Here is a 23210-nt window from a genome sequence, read left to right on the forward strand (position 1 = left end):
CACTAGAAGAAAAATAAGCGGGTATAGTACTGTGCCTTGGGAAACATCACAGTGTCAGTAGCCCACTAGAAGAAAAATAAGCGGGTATAGTACTGTGCCTTGGGAAACATCACAGTGTCAGTAGCCCACTAGAAGAAAAATAAGCGGGTATAGTACTGTGCCTTGGGAAACATCAGTGTCAGTAGCCCACTAGAAGAAAAATAAGCGGGTATAGTACTGTGCCTTGGGAAACATCACAGTGTCAGTAGCCCACTAGAAGAAAAATAAGCGGGTATAGTACTGTGCCTTGGGAAACTGTGCCTTGGGAAACATCACAGTGTCATAAGCGGGTATAGTAGAAACATCACAGTGTCAGTAGCCCACTAGAAGAAAAATAAGCGGGTATAGTACTGTGCCTTGGGAAACATCACAGTGTCAGTAGCCCACTAGAAGAAAAATAAGCGGGTATAGTACTGTGCCTTGGGAAACATCACAGTGTCAGTAGCCCACTAGAAGAAAAATAAGCGGGTATAGTACTGTGCCTTGGGAAACATCACAGTGTCAGTAGCCCACTAGAAGAAAAATAAGCGGGTATAGTACTGTGCCTTGGGAAACATCACAGTGTCAGTAGCCCACTAGAAGAAAAATAAGCGGGTATAGTACTGTGCCTTGGGAAACATCACAGTAGTGTCGGGTATAGTAGCCACAGTGTCAGTAGAAGAAGAAAAATAAGCGGGTATAGTACTGTGCCTTGGGAAACATCACAGTGTCAGTAGCCCACTAGAAGAAAAATAAGCGGGTATAGTACTGTGCCTTGGGAAACATCACAGTGTCAGTAGCCCACTAGAAGAAAAATAAGCGGGTATAGTACTGTGCCTTGGGAAACATCACAGTGTCAGTAGCCCACTAGAAGAAAAATAAGCGGGTATAGTACTGTGCCTTGGGAAACATCACAGTGTCAGTAGCCCACTAGAAGAAAAATAAGCGGGTATAGTACTGTGCCTTGGGAAACATCACAGTGTCAGTAGCCCACTAGAAGAAAAATAAGCGGGTATAGTACTGTGCCTTGGGAAACATCACAGCGGGTATAGTACTGTGCCTTGGGAAACATCACAGTGTCAGTAGCCCACTAGAAGAAAAATAAGCGGGTATAGTACTGTGCCTTGGGAAACATCACAGTGTCAGTAGCCCACTAGAAGAAAAATAAGCGGGTATAGTACTGTGCCTTGGGAAACATCACAGTGTCAGTAGCCCACTAGAAGAAAAATAAGCGGGTATAGTACTGTGCCTTGGGAAACATCACAGTGTCAGTAGCCCACTAGAAGAAAAATAAGCGGGTATAGTACTGTGCCTTGGGAAACATCACAGTGTCAGTAGCCCACTAGAAGAAAAATAAGCGGGTATAGTACTGTGCCTTGGGAAACATCACAGTGTCAGTAGCCCACTAGAAGAAAAATAAGCGGGTATAGTACTGTGCCTTGGGAAACATCACAGTGTCAGTAGCCCACTAGAAGAAAAATAAGCGGGTATAGTACTGTGCCTTGGGAAACATCACAGTGTCAGTAGCCCACTAGAAGAAAAATAAGCGGGTATAGTACTGTGCCTTGGGAAACATCACAGTGTCAGTAGCCCACTAGAAGAAAAATAAGCGGGTATAGTACTGTGCCTTGGGAAACATCACAGTGTCAGTAGCCCACTAGAAGAAAAATAAGCGGGTATAGTACTGTGCCTTGGGAAACATCACAGTGTCAGTAGCCCACTAGAAGAAAAATAAGCGGGTATAGTACTGTGCCTTGGGAAACATCACAGTGTCAGTAGCCCACTAGAAGAAAAATAAGCGGGTATAGTACTGTGCCTTGGGAAACATCACAGTGTCAGTAGCCCACTAGAAGAAAAATAAGCGGGTATAGTACTGTGCCTTGGGAAACATCACAGTGTCAGTAGCCCACTAGAAGAAAAATAAGCGGGTATAGTACTGTGCCTTGGGAAACATCACAGTGTCAGTAGCCCACTAGAAGAAAAATAAGCGGGTATAGTACTGTGCCTTGGGAAACATCACAGTGTCAGTAGCCCACTAGAAGAAAAATAAGCGGGTATAGTACTGTGCCTTGGGAAACATCACAGTGTCAGTAGCCCACTAGAAGAAAAATAAGCGGGTATAGTACTGTGCCTTGGGAAACATCACAGTGTCAGTAGCCCACTAGAAGAAAAATAAGCGGGTATAGTACTGTGCCTTGGGAAACATCACAGTGTCAGTAGCCCACTAGAAGAAAAATAAGCGGGTATAGTACTGTGCCTTGGGAAACATCACAGTGTCAGTAGCCCACTAGAAGAAAAATAAGCGGGTATAGTACTGTGCCTTGGGAAACATCACAGTGTCAGTAGCCCACTAGAAGAAAAATAAGCGGGTATAGTACTGTGCCTTGGGAAACATCACAGTGTCAGTAGCCCACTAGAAGAAAAATAAGCGGGTATAGTACTGTGCCTTGGGAAACATCACAGTGTCAGTAGCCCACTAGAAGAAAAATAAGCGGGTATAGTACTGTGCCTTGGGTACTGTGCCTTAAGCGGGGAAACATCACAGTGTCAGTAGCCCACTAGAAGAAAAATAAGCGGGTATAGTACTGTGCCTTGGGAAACATCACAGTGTCAGTAGCCCACTAGAAGAAAAATAAGCGGGTATAGTACTGTGCCTTGGGAAACATCACAGTGTCAGTAGCCCACTAGAAGAAAAATAAGCGGGTATAGTACTGTGCCTTGGGAAACATCACAGTGTCAGTAGCCCACTAGAAGAAAAATAAGCGGGTATAGTACTGTGCCTTGGGAAACATCACAGTGTCAGTAGCCCACTAGAAGAAAAATAAGCGGGTATAGTACTGTGCCTTGGGAAACATCACAGTGTCAGTAGCCCACTAGAAGAAAAATAAGCGGGTATAGTACTGTGCCTTGGGAAACATCACAGTGTCAGTAGCCCACTAGAAGAAAAATAAGCGGGTATAGTACTGTGCCTTGGGAAACATCACAGTGTCAGTAGCCCACTAGAAGAAAAATAAGCGGGTATAGTACTGTGCCTTGGGAAACATCACAGTGTCAGTAGCCCACTAGAAGAAAAATAAGCGGGTATAGTACTGTGCCTTGGGAAACATCACAGTGTCAGTAGCCCACTAGAAGAAAAATAAGCGGGTATAGTACTGTGCCTTGGGAAACATCACAGTGTCAGTAGCCCACTAGAAGAAAAATAAGCGGGTATAGTACTGTGCCTTGGGAAACATCACAGTGTCAGTAGCCCACTAGAAGAAAAATAAGCGGGTATAGTACTGTGCCTTGGGAACATCACAGAGTCAGTAGCCCACTAGAAGAAAAATAAGCGGGTATAGTACTGTGCCTTGGGAAACATCACAGAGTCAGTAGCCCACTAGAAGAAAAATAAGCGGGTATAGTACTGTGCCTTGGGAAACATCACAGTGTAAGTAGCCCACTAGAAGAAAAATAAGCGGGTATAGTACTGTGCCTTGGGAAACATCACAGTGTCAGTAGCCCACTAGAAGAAAAATAAGCGGGTATAGTACTGTGCCTTGGGAAACATCACAGTGTCAGTAGCCCACTAGAAGAAAAATAAGCGGGTATAGTACTGTGCCTTGGGAAACATCACAGTGTCAGTAGCCCACTAGAAGAAAAATAAGCGGGTATAGTACTGTGCCTTGGGAAACATCACAGTGTAAGTAGCCCACTAGAAGAAAAATAAGCGGGTATAGTACTGTGCCTTGGGAAACATCACAGTGTCAGTAGCCCACTAGAAGAAAAATAAGCGGGTATAGTACTGTGCCTTGGGAAACATCACAGTGTCAGTAGCCCACTAGAAGAAAAATAAGCGGGTATAGTACTGTGCCTTGGGAAACATCACAGTGTCAGTAGCCCACTAGAAGAAAAATAAGCGGGTATAGTACTGTGCCTTGGGAAACATCACAGTGTCAGTAGCCCACTAGAAGAAAAATAAGCGGGTATAGTACTGTGCCTTGGGAAACATCACAGTGTCAGTAGCCCACTAGAAGAAAAATAAGCGGGTATAGTACTGTGCCTTGGGAAACAACTTTTCATTGACCACATTTACCAAATAGCATTAAAAAAAACAATGTACATATGCTGCATCAGCAGATTTGATCACAAAACTTTCTCAAGTCTGCAAATTTCATAAAGCTCAATATTAAGCGAAATGCCAAAAAATTAATGCTACTCTGTATTACATGGAGGAGTGAGGTTATACTGAATGGTACTGTCTCGCGCTCAGTAGACAGAGGATCGAGTTTCCACTACTACTTGTCCTGAATGACCCACAATGTGCATTACATGTGTATGCTAACCACTTTCTTAAAATATATATACATCTGCCACTGAATATCCAGTTTCGACTGCAGATACCAGTCTTTGCTATCATCAGTCATCTGCAACGATGCGGACACGGAGGTGGAGCCCGACCATTGCAAAAGGAACCGGGGGGTCGTCGCTCCCACGAGGGCAGGAGGAGTAAGGGTGGAGGGTGGTTGGGGTTATAGGATGAGAGAGCAACAACAGGATGTGCCACTTGTGGCTCAGTGAACACTCCAGGGATTACGCCAGTCATGGGGTTATCACCACTACCACCATCCTTACCCTTTACTCCAACTACTATTACTACTAATGTAGTAGTAGTAGTTGTCGACCCTTCCTCCAGAACTGACACCCCGACCACAATCACCTGTGACCTGTTTCTGGTCACCACAAGGGTTACGAACTCCTACTCCGGGACACCCACCTCTCTCTCTCTCTCTCTCTCTCTCTCTCTCTCTCTCTCTCTGACACATTCATACTGTCACACACACAAAACATGGTATAAACCTTGATAACTGATACCGAACAAACACTACAACATATTTATTAGAAAACGCTTCGGTCCTGGGACCTTGATCAAGGTTGCAGGTCCTTTTAAGCCAATAAACAAACATGCACGTATTCATACGTGCTCAACACACAATCAAAGCAGCGTACACAACAGGCTAAGTGTCTATCGATAAATGCCTTTGACAACTGGTAATTAACACACAGAATGATTAAGATGACCAGGATCAAGGGGGCACAGGTGGTAGCTGAAGACACACGAGTCATAGCGATATAAAGAAATATTTCTTCAGTCTGAGGGTGGTTAAATGAGGCAGTGGTATACCTTGACCTTTGATATACTTTAGAAGAGTTTCAAGAATTTTCCTACCCCCCTACTTCTTGCAATTTTTTCCGTGTCCTTTATTTTTAATATACTTGAGAAAGGTTTCGAAAATTTTCCTACTCCCCTACTCCTTGCAAAATTTTTTCGTGTCCTTTACCGAGGTGATTTTCATGCTTACTCTGGAATCTGCAAATGTTAGTACCAAACTGTGGCGAATGCTATTGATGTTTGCTATGAGGATATACAGTATAGGCACGAGGACCCTGCCTTGGGGTACTGAGCTTTTAACTTTCCTAATGCTGGATTTAGCTCTGTCAATACATAGCTTCGAAAGTAGATACGACATGGCCCAACAGGTCAGAAATCAGTTATGATGATGAGCTAGGTTGGGAAGTGGAGTCAGGAGCGGAGTCTCGACTCCCGCAAATATAAATCGGTAAGTACACAATAAAGGTGATAATTTGTGAATAAATATGCAGCGAAAAGAAGAGATGAAACGCAAAAGCAATGAATAAATGCAGAACGAAAATTGAACTAGAAAGTTTTATGTACTAATTTGAATGTCAATTTGTAAAGTGGAGAAAATATATCTCCTGGTTGAGTGAAAATAACTGCAGTATATCATAGACGAGTGAAAATAACTGCAGTATATCATAGACGAGTGAAAATAACTGCAGTATATCATAGACGAGTGAAAATAACTGCAGTATATCATAGACGAGTGAAAATAACTGCAGTATATCATAGACGAGTGAAAATAACTGCAGTATATCATAGACGAGTGAAAATAACTGCAGTATATCATAGACGAGTGAAAATAACTGCAGTATATCATAGACGAGTGAAAATAACTGCAGTATATCATAGACGAGTGAAAATAACTGCAGTATATCATAGACGAGTGAAAATAACTGCAGTATATCATAGACGAGTGAAAATAACTGCAGTATATCATAGACGAGTGAAAATAACTGCAGTATATCATAGATGAATGAAAATAACTGCAGGATATAACTCCTGCATGAGTAAAAATAACTGCAGGATATAACTCCTGCATGAGTAAAAATAACTGCAGGATATAACTCCTGCATGAGTAAAAATAACTACAGTAACTCCTGGACGAGTGAAAATAACTGAAAAGGGTAAAACCTTACAAATATTCTTGGGGTCGCTATTTTTTTGCAGAAAAGGAAGTTTGGAAACAGCCAAACTGGCGAGAGTTTGAACTAACACTACACAGACGAGGGGACGAATCAACCCCTTTATAGCTCTCACCGTGACCAACCGCCGGGTCACCACCTGGAAAAGACCCGGGCCGGGACAAGACCGGCGAACCTACTACAGTACTTCATGACCAACATTACCACCTTGGAGGTCTTGTAAAAAATATCTTAACAGATACCTCCCAGTTAGAGATACTGTGAGGGTTACCTTAAGGCATACCTCCCCCTTCCTTATTAACTGATGGATGTTTTCCTCAATGCACACACACGCGCGCGCGCGCGTGTGTGTGTGTGTGTGTGTGTGTGTGTGTGTGTACTCACCTATTTGTACTCACCTATTTGTGGTTGCAGGGGTCGAGTCCTAGCTCCTGGCCCGCCTCTTCACCGGTTGCTACTAGACCCTCTCTCTCCCCGCTCCATGAGCTTTATCAAACCTCGTCTTAAAACTGTGTATGGTTCCTGCCTCCACTACGTCATTTTCTAGGCTATTCCACTGCCTTACAACTCTATGACTGAAGAAATACTTCCTACTATCTCTCTGACTCATTTGTGTCTTCAACTTCCAATTGTGGCCTCTTGTTTCTGTGTCCCCTCCCTGGAACATCCTGTCCTTGTCCACCTTGTCTATTCCACGCAGTATTTTATATGTCGTTATCATGTCTCCCCTGACCCTCCTGTCCTCCAGTGTCGTCAGGCCGATTTACCTTAATCTTTCTTCATAGGACATTCCCCTTAGCTCTGGAACTAACCTGTGTGTGTGTGTGTGTGTGTGTGTGTGTGAGAGTGTGTGTGTGTGTGTGTGTGTGTGTGTGTGTGTGTGTGTGTGTGTGTGTGTGTGTGTGTGTGTGTGTGTGTGTGTGTGTGTGTGTGTGTGTGTGTGTGTGTGTGTGTGTGTGTGTGCGCGCTACTGGCCATTATTTTAAACATTCACAATACCAAAAGTTTCGCTGATTGTGAGAAGGGATAGGAAAGGGTATGCCAAATAAAATAGTATGGATTTAGGGATTTGAATTTTGTGACAGTATCAGTTAAAACACGATGTGGCTGGTGGGAAGACACCTTCCTGTACTGCAAGAAACCACTTTATATCTTTCCGCACCAGAAACTAGAACAGGAAGGAATAAAAGGTAAAGTGCTCCAACAAAGAAAACAAAGAAAAAAGCAGTCTGAAAGAGAATGTGAAAGGGTAATAAGTAAGGTCCCATAAGGATCACTATCATGAATGATAATGCTAACATATGAAAATGACCTGACATATCATAATGATATAAACAGAGGGAAAAGAACAGAACATATAGTAGTTGCCGCAGTTCAATCCAACAACAATGTCTTGCGGAGTGGAGGAGAGGGAAGACAGAGTATAACCAGGTGTTATAGGAATTATACCAGCCAGTCACATGTGCAACAAAGTCATCATGTTGATCAGGGGAAACATTAAGACGTTTCCGTTTGAATATCCCACCAGGGAGAATAGTATTACCAATATCTATTACGTACCTCTGTAATCTGTAAATACCTTTGTAACTTGTCATGATTGTGACCAGACTTACCTGGAGTTCATTACCTTTGTAAATTGTGAGTTCATTACCTTTGTAAATTGTGAGTTCATTACCTTTGTAAATTGTGAGTTCATTACCTCTGTAACTTGCTCAGCTATCAAAACTTTGGAGTCCAGTCCCTGGACCAATTATGTACCTCTGTAATCTTTTGACTACCGCCCACAGGATGGGTATGGGGTGCATAATAAACATATTATAATAATAAGGTAAAAGGACCCCAATGGAAATAAGTCACTCTGTCTGACTTTTTTGGGTTATCCTAGGTTCTCTACACATATGCTGCTATGTATGATAATTCTATGTAACTGTATTGTGTATACCTGAATAAATTTACTTACTTACTTACTTACATAATAAACATATTAAACTAATTAAACTAACCAGGTGTTATGAAGTTGGGGACCCTGGGGGGTAAAACATTCGTCTGAGGTTTGACACAAAATTATTAAAATAAACTACCATAGGGCCTCACACCCTCTTAAAGTTACGAGAGCGCTGGACAAATAGTCAATACCGTTAGTAATGACCTAAGGTTTTATCTTCTAGGAAGGTTAATTAAACTGTCTTAGAAAAATAAACATATAATACCCAACAGTCGCACAACATAAACCCGCTTTCAACCATAAGTAATACACTCGTAAACTTTTAGTAAGTGATTAAAACTAGGCTGTAAGAAAATTAACATGAGCAGTGACCCCAGTTGGCCTGCATACTCCCTGCCTGCTGGTACTATATTATTTCTGTACTCTCCACATGCCCCTCCCAGGGTTCATAGGAGCACAAAACCAAAACTAAACACAACCTATGGCCTGAGCATCACAAAATAACCAAAGGCACTTCGGCGCCATGTCCCCAACGCTCCACTCTCGTGACGCCGTGACAGTCGTCAGACTAAAAAAAAAAAAAAAAAAAAAGACATGATATATGAAGTTATGGAACACATTTTTAAACACTGTTAACACCATATTTTGTAATACAATTTATCACAATAAGGCGTAACACTAGGACAATAAAAAGCTAAAAAATAGGTAAAATGTTGTAGAAAAAAAAATTGGAGATAAACAATACACTAATAAAAATTGCCGTATTTCAACGACATATGTAGGACAAACAAACCGAACAGCAGTTAAAAATTTCAACAAAGAATTATACAATATTTCATACACAGCCTATGATCGAATACCTTGTCCCAGTGAGGAGTCCTCACCTGGTCAAGAATGTTCACAAGCCAGGGAATGTTTGTAACTCATACCCAGAACAAGGAGTAACGTTCTATAACGGAAGGCTGGATCAAATGAGCCTAATTAGTATAGGAGAGGAAGATTAGACGGGATATGACTACGACACAGCAAAATATAAAAAGGAATTGTTAGGGCAGATCGAGTTAAATCTGTTTGAAGAGGAGTAGGAACAAGGAGATGCAAGTGGAGACTGAAGAGGGATATAGAGACGTTAGGAAGCAAGCACTGTGTCTCAGGATGGTAGAAGAGTAAAACAAATTCGATAAGAAAGTGGTGGAGGCAAATTCAATACACAGTTTCAAGAGTAAATATGGTCAAATCCAAGAGTGTTTTGGAACCAGTAACGCCGGTGGAAGGAGCTCAAGAGAAGCCATCCTTCAGTTCTTGGTCCCAGCAAGGCTCTTCAAGAACATATAAAAGCTAAATTAGTTCCAAATGTTTGAAACAAGACTTGTCCAGGAACTGGGAGGAATATAATACTCGTAGAGGAAGAAGAGGAGGATCACGATCACCACCACCACTACCCCACCTCACCTTTTGAACCACAGACATCATGTCACTTTTAAAAAGTCAAAGGGGTGACTGTTGACGGAAACTTAAACTGTTGAAATATTAATAATTGTATATTAAATAGTTACATGAGCCGCGTGCAATGGCTGCCTGCTTTCTGTTCGTGCTGCAAATTAATTTATCGTCTATCTTATGTTTAACTCGTCTCTCGACCTGCGGGGAGAGAGGACGCTTCTACAGGTTCTCTTGCACGCCACCTGGTGAGGAAAACATAGCATTAGCACCAAGATGGCGGACCAACTGTACCGGCGCATAAATACTGTCTGCATTCAGCTGGTTAGAGGATTTTTAAGCAACGCCACGATGAACGTTCTCCTGCCAAGCATTATCAGGGACTGTTATGGCATCCCCAATGAAGAGCTGTATGGAGTGGCACTGAATGGAATGTCAAGGGTCTTCGTGAAGTTCATGAGGGCTGACTTCTACTCTACCATCGTAGACGAATTTCAAGAAAGACGGATGAGTATCAATTCGGCAGTGGAAGTATGCTTGCATGATGTGTCTAAGTATTTTACTTGGGTGAAGGTAAGGAATGTACCTTTTGAGGCAACAGCATACAGCCTACAAGATGTGTTCAGTGGTTATGGAACTGTACACTCGACGAGCATGGGAATGTGGAGGGACGGCCCTTATGAGGGGATGCCGGAAGGATCCTTCACGCTGAAAATGACCCTGAGGAGGCCGATACCATCATATGTTACTTTGCATAACCATAGAACACAGGTTTTTGTACACTATGCGGGGCAGAGGAAGACGTGCCGTTTATGTGACTTATGAGCACATGGTGGCACAATGCCCCAGGAGACAGGGCCCTAAGCGTCAGGAGACAGCTTCTGTGGATACGCCATTAGAAGCCGCGGACGTTATGACGGGTGAAGTGGTAAGCCGGGGTACAGGTCTATGGAGTGAGGAGGTCGACAGGGCAGAGGTGGTTTTGGAGACGTGTTACACTACCAGTGGAAACGGGGGGGGGAGGGAATATCGCTGTCAAACAGACCGTTAGGTACTGCAGAGTCAGCTCAGGACGGGATTTTGGAGGCTGTCCTGAAGGATTTTTTGGAAGAGTCGGAGCATGGTGTGGAAAGTGATGTGAGGTCAGGTGATGACAAGGTGATGGATGAACAGAAGCAGGGTAAGGAAGACTTGAGTGAGGTTCGAAAGGAGAGCAATGTGGTGGTGGAGGTCCATCAAGAAGATGTGGTTGCAGAAGAAATGTGTGTAGAGGGTAGCTCCCGCAAGAGATCAGCGGGGGCATCAGACATGGACGAAGTCCTCACACCAGCGCAGAGGCCTGGGAAGAAGATGTGGGCAGCAGTGGTAGCAAAGACAAGTTCGGGAGGAGGGGGGGGCAGTGGAAAGCTAGGCGGGAAGGGACAGGGAGGGGTTGGAGGGCAGGAACGAGGGATTGATAGAGAAGAACCGAAACCTATGAAAGGAGGACCAAGTAAGCCTCAGCGGCACAGGGGTAAGCCGCCATTCTTGTAAAATTCAGGTGTGTAACTTTCAATGTAAACGGTCTTAAAACCGAGGTCAAGAGGGTATGGTTAGAGTGGGTTTTGAGGAGATTTAGTATTGATGTCTGTTTTTTGCAGGAACATAACCATTGGTTAGGATGTGAGTTGTTGTTGAAAGGTTATAGGTTGTTTACATGTGATGCTTTGAGGTTGAAAGGAGGTGTGGCTGTGGCGGTAAAGGAGACCAGTCCTTTGCGTATCCTGGGTTGGGAGGTTAGGTGGGGTGGGAGGGTTGTCAGGGTGGATGGGTTTTGGGGGGACAGGAGGGTTAGTTTTGTAGGTGTGTACATGCCAGCAACTAGTAACGCTAGGGTGAAGGTGGATTTTGTACGCGAGGTTCTGGTATATCACTTGCGAGGTTTACCTGCTTTTACGGTGATTGGTGGGGATTGGAATTGTGTCATTAGGAATGGTGATGTGGTTCCGAGGGGGGCGGGTTGTGTTTTGGGGGTTCTGCGGGATGTTTTGCGAGATGTTGGAGTGGTAGATGTGGTGGGAAGTAGGGGATATGGAGTGGAGCACACTTTTATTCGTAGGGGATATGAGGCACGGTTAGATAGGATTTATGTTAGGCAGGGCATAGGTGTGGAGAGGGTGAGGACTATCGATGTGGGTTTTTCTGATCATCGTGCTGTTATAGCAGATTTGAGGGTAGATGGCATAGTGAGAGTTTATGCAGGATACTGGAAATTAAATGTGAGGCTACTTAGGGGCGAGGGTGACCCTACAGGGTTTGAAAATTGGTGGAAATCCTTTTGGGAGACTAGGAATATGGAAATGGATTTGTTGGATTGGTGGGAAATGAGGGCTAAAGTTGAAATCGCGAAATTTTTTAAAGTACGGGGTAAGGAGATGGTGAGGTGGAGCTATGGCCTACAAAATTATCTTGAGGGTCAGTTAAATGACTGTTATGCAGAGGAACGGGTGGGGCGGAGTGAGGACATGGAACGTTTGCGAAATAGGTTGGCGGAAATTCACAATGAAAAATTTGAGGCAATTCGAGTTAGGGCAGGGTTGGAGGATGTTTTAAGGGGGGATAGGCCATCGGGTTTTGTATTAAGGTTTAAGGAACGGCAGGCGAAGACCACCTTGGCGTATATTGAGGCAGGTACTGGGGGGGGTGGCTTTGAGGAGGGTCAAGGCCTATCCACCACGGAAAATATTAGTTTGTATGCAGATTTTTGGTTTAGGGAGAAGTGGAGGAAGGTTGGCGGGGGAGTGGGTGAGGGACGGTTTGGGGATGAAGGGTTTAATAGGGTATTAAGTGAGCAGGACAGTGACAGACTCGAGGGTAGTATTAGTGTAGAGGAGGTGGAGGAGGCAGTTTTTGGGATGTGCCAGGGTAAAACCCCAGGCATAGACGGCATACCAAACGATTTTTATAGGTATCATTGGGGGAGTGTACGGCATTGTCTGGTGGGGGTTTTGAGTTGTATGTTAAGTAGTGGGAGGATGGGGAAATCACAAAGAACGGGTGTCACGGTTTTAGTGCCCAAAAAGAAGGAATGCCGAGTTTTGAATGATTACCGTGCGATTACGTTAATGTGCTCGGATTACAAGATTTTTGCTAAGGTTTTGGGCAACAGAATGAGGAAAGTGTTGGGTTTAGTGTTACATAGGGGACAGTTGGGAATTCCGGGAAGAAGGATGAGGGATGGACATGGTTTGATTAGGGATTTTCTAGAGAGATGTACGGGAGGGGGAATACTAGGTTTAGATTGGGTGAATGCTTATGATTGCGTGGACAGAGATTTCTTAGGGGTTTGCTTAGAGAGATTGGGGTTTCGGGAGGGGGTAGTGAGGTGGGTGAACACCCTGTATGATGGGGCAGAGGTGAGGGTACAGGTCAATGGGAGGTTGGGTGAAAGTGTACCAATGGAGAGAGGTTTGAGGCAGGGCTGTCCGATGTCACAGCTGCTCTTTGCATGTGTGCAGAATCCTTTTTATGAGTCTGTTGAGAGGGTGATGAACAATCAGGAGATGGAAGGGGGGTGCAAAGGGGGCATCATTGGGTATGTGGATGATACTACTGTTTTGCTAAGGGGTAAGGAGGAGTTAAGGAGGGTGGGTAGAGTGATTCAGATGTTTGGTATGAATACCGGAATGAGAGTTAATACGGTGAAATCAAGGTTACTAGAGGTCGGTAATTGGATAGGGGGGGGGCTTGGGGATGGGGTTAGGATGGACAGTGGTTGACAGAATCAAGGTATGTGGGATATGGTATTTGGCGGAAGAGCAGGCATGCAGAAGGGTAAATTCGGAGTCTGTCACGGGTAAGGTTTTAAGTAGACTAGGAGGTTTAAGTGTGAGGGACTTAGCTTTACATCAGAGGGTAGTGGTGGTAAATTCACTTGTCTATAGCAAGGTATGGGGGGTGGCAGAGGTTTTTCCCTTGGAGGTACGAGATATTGTGGAAATGCAAAGGAGGGTGCTGAAGTTTGTGTGGGGATTTGGGAGGGCATGGTTAAGTAAGGAGGTAGTTATGACGGATGTTCGGAGAGGGGGTTTAGGTTTGTTGCCTTTAGGACTGAGAGTAATGGCTGTATATATCAAGTGGAGGTATATGAGGGAAGGGGGTGTGAGGGGCGCTAAAGTAGGAAGAGTTATGGAGGAGGCACGTAAACGGTGGAGTGGGAAGGAATTGAGGGTTTGTGAAGATATGTTGAGATTTTTATTGACAGTGCAACAGGTGGATAAAATCAAAGTGAAACGGTTGGTGAGGGTAGTGAAAGGTCAAGGAATTATGCAAGGGGTAGCCGTGTATCCAACATATGATTGGGGGGTTATTTGGAAAGATTTTAGTAAGCTTCGGATACCGGCTAGAGTAAGAGAATTAGTATATAGGTTTATCATGGGGATTCTGGCTTCCAAGGAGGTGTTACGTAGTATGGGGTTTGTGGAAGAGGCTTTTTGTCAGTTTTGTGGTGATGTTGAAACGGCGTTTCATGTGGTCTTTTGTGCCTCCTTGGAGGGGGTGAGATCATGGATGGGTGGGGTTATCAGACTGTTGGGGGGGGGGGTCGTTTGCCGCTTTTAAGGGCTTTACTACTAGATGTAAGGGGAGTGCCTAGGGATGTTGGAAGGGCTATAATGTATATCATAGTGGATTATCTGGACATTTCATGGGGAATGAGGGGATTAAGGGGTGATATGAGGATAAAAGCATTGGCGGCTAGATTCTATAGGACGAAGTGTAGGAATAGGCTGGTTTATGGGGCGTCCTGGGAAAAAAGTTTCCCGGAAGGTTATAGGAACCTCACTGTGGGTTCCCTTAGGCGGGGTCCCTGAGGATGGACAAAGGAGTGGTCTCCTTATGGGGGGATGTAAAGTGGGGGGGTTGTTATTGGTTTTCTCTGGAACTGATGTAGTGTGTAAGAGGAAGGTAGTGAGAATTAGGTATGGATGGTACGCCATGTTTCACGAGAATGTTTGTCATAGTGAGATATAAGTGTGGTTTCCAGGGTTACATTTCTAAGCCTGATGGTTATGTTCACTGGGTTTAAAATTTCCTTGAAAGCCAGGATACCGAGCCCTTAGGATCTCGTTTTTAAGTAATTAGATTGGCACGTTGGTATCAACAAAAAATTTTCTGAGATACGTGTCAGTTCTTTTGGGACTGGTAAATTACAGCTGTCTTATCCTTATTACTTCTTTTGTCTTATGTTTAACTTTTATTGTCAGATGAAGGTTCTATGTGAAAAAATTTAAGTGTATGTATAGGTTTTGGGTCTATACCATTTTTTTATGGGGTTAAACAAACAAAGTCTTGTGGACAAAATTTTCGGTTTATATACATATGTGGGAGGTATAATTATGTATAGGGTTTGGTTTTAAACCCTTTAATGTGCCGAGGTTTGTTATAAATACTTGTTTTGGATTCTTTTATTATTGTATTTTACATGTATGTTGTTCTGTTTTCTGTATCAACATTATTGTATTAGAGGGTTAACATATTAATAATAGTAAAATACTGTTTCTCTATGGTTATTGTGTAAGGAATCATATGTTCCTTCCGGTTTCCTATTGGTTAGGATCTAATGTACCATAACTTAACCAATAATCTGTACCCTGTTATAGCGGGTATGTTAGGGTTTTGTTTTGTTTTGTAGAGGTTATGGTAGTTTTGGTTAATCTTGTGATGTTGTACATTTGTATGATGTTTTTGTTGTAATAGGACATGTCAGGTATTCATTTTATATTGTTAAACTATGTAAAGTTTCTTTTTGGTGCGTTTTCTTTGGGTACAATGGCTTGGCGGCAACTATTAATGACTGATAAACTTTAATGAGGTTTGTCTTAGCGTGTATTGTTTTGTTATAACAAGATGTTATAATACTTGTTCCCGCCAGGAATAACCTGGTACTAGTAGAACAAAAGAATGTTTTGTATTCCTGTACTTTATTATGCATCCTTTGTACTTTTGTAAGGTTTCTAATAAAAATATAAAAGTCTGGGGAGTGTAATACCACTGTATGTGTTTGACTTGGCAGTGTGACATTGTTCAATGTAATATTACTCTTTTGCATGTATTTAGAAGACCTGGTTGAGGTGTCAGTGTTGGATTCTTGTGTATTAATCTGTTCTGTGTTTTATAATCATCTTGTATTTGCATTACTTTCAATAACATACGTTAATCTATTAAACGTACAAGGATTATTAATATATAAATAACAAAGTGGAAAATAAATGCATATTGTAGGCATGGTGCGTCTTTGTTAATAATAATAACAATGCATATTGTAATGTAGTGGTGTCCTTGCTTAACATAGGTGCATGGGATATAATGCATTGGGGATGAGGGACAGTTTGTGTTAGCACAAAGTTAAATGTCTGTATGTTTTGTTAATGAAATTTATAATTCTGTATAAGAACTGATAATGTGTTCTTTTATCTATTTAATGTATTGTATTGTTTTAAATAAAATATAAAAAAAAAAAAAAAAAATATTAGCTGTAGGGAGGATTGTGTTAATTTATAGACTTAAATGAGTTTTACATATTATTTTGTAATGTCATGTTTTAAATAAAATATAAAAAAAAAATCTTATGTTTATAGTTTTTCCGTTATAATCTAACTTAACCTACCGAATGCAACCCAACCTAACCCATCCCAACTTAGAAATGGGCAGTAAAACCCTATTGAAAAAGTGACATAATAAACACCTAAGTCTCCTCCACTGCCTGGAACTGAAACCAAACTTGGCTCACGTAAAATAATGTCCAGCCCATATCAACGATCAATACCTACAAAGGGAATGTGAAATTTGATCTGTACACTAATCTTAGCCTGAAAAACCCATCATTTTGATAACCATTCTACCGAAAAGAGGCTGAATTTGCATAGAGAAAAATTATACAACTTGATACACAGAGGAACATACACACACACCTGTAAGTATGCGCAAGATTGTATCTTGTATTTTTCAGTAGTGTCGTTAAGATTGGTGATTAGGGAGAGAGTGGTGTCCGGTGTCAAGTTAAGTAGTTGCTTGTGTGAGGGTGTCCAGTGCGTGTGTCAAGTTAAGTAGTTGCTTGTGTGAGGGTGTCCAGTGCGAGGGGTGTCCAGTATGAGGAGTGTCCAGTATGAGGAGTGTCCAGTGCGAGGAGTGTCCAGTGCAAGGGGTGTCCAGTGCAAGGGGTGTCCAGTGCAAGGGGTGTCCAGTGCAAGGGGTGTCCAGTGCAAGGGGTGTCCAGTGCAAGGGGTGTCCAGTGCAAGGGGTGTCCAGTGCAAGGGGTGTCCAGTGCAAGGGGTGTCCAGTGCAAGGGGTGTCCACTGAGAGGGGGTGTCGGGTGTAAAGGGAGGGGGGGTGTTGGGGGAGGGAGGGAAGGAAGGGGAAGGCCACTGCTGTGAGGACTGGTTGCCAGGGCAGGAAGACCAAATATGGTGTTGGAGGTGGTGTATGAGGCCAGTGGGAGGCGCTGCTGGTGCTTCACCCCGTGTCCCGCAACGCCCGTCACCCACCTCTCTCATAATTCATTATAACAAAAATATACATTTTAAATTGCTGCAAATGGAATGTAAATACGACCTGCACTTATTTGTCATTAGTTACCCTTCCCAGCAAAGAAACTTTATACAATATAAAAGCAAAATGAAATCACGAAACACGTGATTTTGAATCATTAACAGAACTCCAGCTGGCCAGGACTCGATCCTGCGTCGCCATGTGTATGTGCTGGTGTACCCCGGGGCGGTACACACCCATTAAAATATATATACACCACTATGCTGTGATCTATGATGATGATACCCTTATAGATATCCTAAATGACCTGAGCGAAACGTTGCTACATTAAAGGCTTAAGCGGTTTCCATGTAATGACCTGTTTGTAGCTACAGGAGCAAAGCAAACGCTTGCAGTGTTGTAAGTTTTTAATATGTTCATCATTACTTCCAGTACTTGAAGCACTTGCTGCCTCCGCTGACAATTTTTCAAACACTACACTTAAAAAAAAACTATCCCTTTTTTTCCCCCTTTATAAGTTATCTCTGTTGAAGGTACTATAAGTATTTTATCTTTCACATAATTTTATAATGTAGCAAGTTATATGCTTTCCTACCAGCCAGTGTGTATCTGGTATTCTCAGCCTTACATCCTAACTTACTTTCCTACCAGCCAGTGTGTATCTGGTATTCTCAGCCTTACATCCTAACTTACTTTCCTACCAGCCAGTGTGTATCTGGTATTCTCAGCCTTACATCCTAACTTACTTTCCTACCAGCCAGTGTGTATCTGGTATTCTCAGCCTTACATCCTAACTTACTTTCCTACCAGCCAGTGTGTATCTGGTATTCTCAGCCTTACATCCTAACTTACTTTCCTACCAGCCACTGTGTATCTGGTATTCTCAGCCTTACATCCTAACTTACTTTTCACCTGTGATATACCTTTGATGAGTTCTGAGTCTTTCTGCTCCCGGCGCCCGGCCATGGGCCAGGCTCTGGGATAAATACTGAAGCGTCTCTTTGCATTTTTTAGCTGGGTTTCGAGTTTTTTTTATTCCTGGAGCCAAGTCCTGGGTCAGACTTGTTTGGCGAGCGTCTGGTCAACCAGACTGTTGCTGATGGTGGCCCACTGGCCCACATATCCATCACAGAGTGGCTGATCTGGCATATTCCAGTTTTGGCCTAAATTACATACATGTATGAAAGCACTTTTATAGTTTGTTTAGCATATGAGAAATGCATCACAAATAAATTTCTCCATTTCAGAAACAATCTCCTGGCGGCATTTTTGAATTACTTCCAGATCCCTTTCTGAGATACTTCCAAAATTTTCACTCCGTCATATTTTTTATACGATCTGATTTTCGCTTCTCCTCGTTCTATTACATGGCATTAAATTTCATCATCTATCTATTCCTACAATTAATTAATCAATTTATTAAAATAGCATTGTAAAGATTGTATTTTTTGCACCTGCAAATTCATAGAACTATCCATTTTGGCAAATAATTCATGTAAAATAAAGCCATTATGCCATGGACAAGAGGCGTACGCACAGAAATATCACAGCCAGCAGGATTAGAACTTAAGCGACCAGCTTTCCACATATAGATAAACTGACGCCTTAAACCATTCAACTGCGGATGCCTCAAAACTCTGGGTGGGGGGCTAGAACGCTACCCGTGTTTCCTTAAAGCTGGGCACACAAGTGAGCCTCTAGCATGGTACTTAACTATTTCATTCTCGCCCGGTACGCAGTGGCTTCACAAGCAATACTACATTCAACGTACTCTGCGGAACCGACAGTGAAAGGTGCTTTTCTCTCAGCGCGTAACTGCTGAGTTTACTGTAATTCATATTTTAGTGTTATGTTCCGGACTAGTGATGAACAAGTGATATACCAACTCAGTATCCTTCGTGTAGTCTACAGGCATTAAGTCATATAAATGAACGAACCAACCAGGACAGATTTAACAAACTAGATCCTGTGACCATAAAGGGAAAAATCCAGCGGAAATATGATCATAAAGATAACTGGAAGCATACACAAGTTTGAAATGGGATGAGGAAAAAATGAGAAACAAATAATTCTAGAGTCTAATAGCGCCACAAATATGGCAGAAACAAAAGCAGTGAAACAGTGAAAAGAAAGGACAGGGAGAGAGAGAGAGAGAGAGAGAGAGAGAGAGAGAGAGAGAGAGAGAGAGAGAGGGGGGGGGAAGCAGGCTCAACATTCAACTTGTCGACAGTCATCAATATCGACCACCACCGTAGTTAGTACTCGAAGAGGTAGAGAGAGGCGGCAATTAGTGCATGTGTGGCAAGTTTGCTAGTGTTGAGTGATGTATACGACGGTGATGAAAGACATAGAAGGGGGGAGCAGGTGGAGGAAGAAGGGAGGTGGGCCAGACGATGTTGGAAGAATGGAAGTAGGCAAGGCAATGGAGGAGGGAAGATAAGGTGGACAAGGAAATAAGGTAAGGAAGCGAGGAAGATAAATGTAGTGTCTAAACCAATATCGATAGAGATAGTGGTGAGTTCACTGAGGCTAAAGTTAAAGTGAAGTTGTTACCAGTCTTGAGGAATGGGAGTGGAGTGTTATAAGCACCATCGCTCACATCAATAGTTTAGGATCGTTCAAGGCATTGAAGGAGGTTGTCCTACGTCTCAAGGAAGAAATTCGCCTGGATAAGTATGACAATGTGTGCGATGTGATTGGAGTTAGTGAAAGAAAACAGAATTCCAGCAGTGAGCTGCAACTTGGCAACAGTAACAAGTGGCAAGTGGTTTTCAGTAAAGGAAGAGACATCAGACAGAGGTTGAAGAAGATTTGAAGGTAGGAAATAGATTTTCTATTCTCCAAGATGAATGTACTTCAGTGGTCAGTGAAGATAAAGGTACTATAAACTCCTCTGCTAATGAAGGCAAGAATATTCTTGTCGTTGTCAGTGGAACGCCTTCCAACTGAACAAAAGAAACTAATGGAAAAATAAATGAATAAAGAAATGATTTAGGAAAAACAAGAAAAATGATTTGAGAATTTTACTTAAAATTTAAATATAATAAAAAAAAATGGCCTTCAGTTCTTTTAGTTGGGTAGGAGTAGGTATGGCCCTGGATAGTTCCTCTGATGTTATTTATGTAGGTTATCCTGGGCAGATGGTGGTAATCCGATGTTCTGGAATCTCCTACCACTTGGATGGAGCACCACAAGAAGAATAGGTAAGGGCAGGTAGTAGTAGAATAATGTTAATAAGTATTATTAACACGTCTTGCCCCTTTATCTGGCGTCTATCCTGGAAGACCACGCCAGGAACAGAGCTGATAAACAAGAGAAAATAAACTGGTTACCCATAGTCATGATAATATAACATTTAAGAATTGAAAAGAATGATAAATGCCAAAATCATTACTGGTAACCAGCAAACACTAGAAAAGAACAAACAGTAATACTCCTGGTAGATCACCCTACCTGATTAGGAGAAGAGTGGAGGTGAAGTGACTCTCCAAACTTCAATCCACACCAGGTAAGGTCAATATTACCAGGAGTAGAAACTTTAACAAATCGGACACCAGGAACTAGTTTTGCCCCAGCCCGCCAGAGGGGGGGGGGGGTTGCGCGCGCCCAACGTAACTCGCTAATGGTTCCTGGTTGCCCGAACAACCTTAACCCCACTTACACCTACTTTTCCCTCACAGTCGTCGGTAACTTGCATGTAAAATATGTGGACCGTGTTTTCTGTAACAGAGTTAGGAAGGTGAGGCAGGGGGTGTGTTTCTGGAGCTCGTGTTGGTGACAGTCAACAGACTGAATATGTCAGGTAATGGGAACAAGCCCATTATCTGCTCAGTGTTGGTGGAAATGACACTTGAAAGGGCAGGAGACAAGAGCTACTAGTTAAGTTGTGTACGAATGGTATATAATACCGACAAGATGAGATTAAGACACATGTGCAACATCTGGGTATCTTTATTGTAGACGTTTCGCCATCCAGTGGCTTTATCAATACAAATTCTAGGACATAACTTGAAGACAGTAGAACTATGTACAGAAGATGAGGTAATCAGTCCCTCAACCTAGGGGTAGGTGCGAAGAGCACCATAGTCGTGGAGAATCTGAAGCAGAAGAAAGGAGCCTGGCGCTTATATAGTAACGTCAGGTGAAGCAGACGAGGGCATATTCACTGGTAGGCGGGATTCCCCAGTGGAAGTAGGTCCTTCCCAAAGAGATGGGTTAGTTGTAGTAGTAGTAGTAGTTGTCGTAGTCGTGAATGTCCTCAGTATTATATACCATTCGTACACAACTTGTCAGACACTGCAACATCATGGAATCTTAATTCTGAGGACATTCACGACTACGACAACTACTACTACTACTACAACTAACCCATCTCTTTGGGAAGGACCTACTTCCACTGGGGAATCCCGCCTACCAGTGAATATGCCCTCGTCTGCTTCACCTGACGTTACTATATAAGCGCCAGGCTCCTTTCTTCTGCTTCAGATTCTCCACGACTATGGTGCTCTTCGCACCTACTCCTAGGTTGAGGGACTGATTACCTCATCTTCTGTACATAGTTCTACTGTCTTCAAGTTATGTCCTAGAATTTGTATTGATAAAGCCACTGGATGGCGAAACGTCTACAATAAAGATACCCAGATGTTGCACATGTGTCTTAATCTCAGCTACTAGTTAAGTACAGGAGAGCTATAGATCTACTAGCTTCCCTGAAACTAGTAGATGAGAAAGACTTTCCCATCCAAAATCAATCAAGGAATGTCAATACTGAAATTTTAGACTTCTGAATTCATGCCTATATTTCTCAGGAAGCATTTGAAATGCAAGCAGTACTTTATTATAATCAGAAAATTCGACCCCGTCCAGACTATCCCCTCTTTGTGATCCTTTACCAACAAGTTGTGTACGAACTAGGTTAACCCACACTCTTTAGGGCCACTTAACGCTGCAGGCGTTTTCTCAAAAGGTATGATAAAAAAAAATCTGTCCAGGTCACCCTGTAAACTTAGGAACAAAATTAGCAGCTTTAGCGAAGTTAAAGTACTGCTCGGATTCTTGCATTGAACTTCCTGACCTTTGAAATTGTTTTTCCCTCTCCCACGGTGCCTCCTTAACTTCTACCAATTACTTTTTATATGAATCTAGATTCTTTCGCCTGTGCCAAGGCTAGCTAAAGTTAAATCAGCTCTGTCTCATTATCACCTGGAGTAGAAATATAAACACATATGCAGTATAATGTGATCCTTTATTGACTACGTTTTGCCCACCCCAGGTAGATCTGTTTGTGACTTGAAAAAGCCCACTGTGTGGGCGAAACGTAGTCAATAAAGGATCACATTATACTGCATATGTGTTTATATTTCCATTGTGTCGGTACTTTATACCATTTATTTCCATCACCTGGAGTAAGTAATCCTTCACGACTGCAGTTAAAAACATTTACAAGCGGAATATTATCCTCTGTGAAGCCTGTAGATGAATGGTTCAGAGAACCGACATGTTGATAAATTAGACACATGTGCAACTCTTGGGTATCTTTATTGAGGAAACGTTTCCCCACACAGTGGCTTCATCAGTCCATACAAAGGAGAATCTTGAAGAACAGGAGGAGAATGAGGTAATCAGTCCCTCAACCTTGAGTCGATGTGGTCAGTCCATCAATCTTGAATAGAATACGGCATTCGTGCTGAGAAGGAGCTTATAAACCGTTGGCAGGAGAGGTGCAGAAGTCATAGGTCGTGTAACATTTGTTCAATATTGAAGTAGGTCGTGCCCAAGAATTAGGCAAGCGAAGAATTCCCAAGTATTAAGATCCCAAGAAGTTGCAGTGTCTGACAGGTTTGTAGATGAATGGTTCAGAGAACCGACATGTTGATAAATTAGACACATTGAACAAATGTTACACGACCTATGACTTCTGCACCTCTCCTGCCAACGGTTTATAAGCTCCTTCTCAGCA

The 23210-nt window shown here is 42.6% G+C and overlaps 1 long non-coding RNA gene across 1 annotated transcript; it reads right to left on the reverse strand.

Annotated features, from left to right (window-relative positions):
• Positions 1-20259: 20259 nt before the first annotated feature.
• On the reverse strand, positions 20260-20826 carry LOC138851513 (uncharacterized). The gene is made up of 2 exons (XR_011391257.1): positions 20705-20826; positions 20260-20553 (listed from the first exon to the last, which is right to left on the reverse strand). It is a non-coding gene; the product is annotated as an uncharacterized lncRNA (long non-coding RNA).
• Between the last annotated feature and the right edge of the window lie 2384 nt (positions 20827-23210).

Source organism: Cherax quadricarinatus, unplaced genomic scaffold (genome assembly GCF_038502225.1).
Source record: "Cherax quadricarinatus isolate ZL_2023a unplaced genomic scaffold, ASM3850222v1 Contig818, whole genome shotgun sequence".
In the NCBI taxonomy this organism is placed as follows: Eukaryota; Metazoa; Arthropoda; class Malacostraca; order Decapoda; family Parastacidae; genus Cherax; species Cherax quadricarinatus.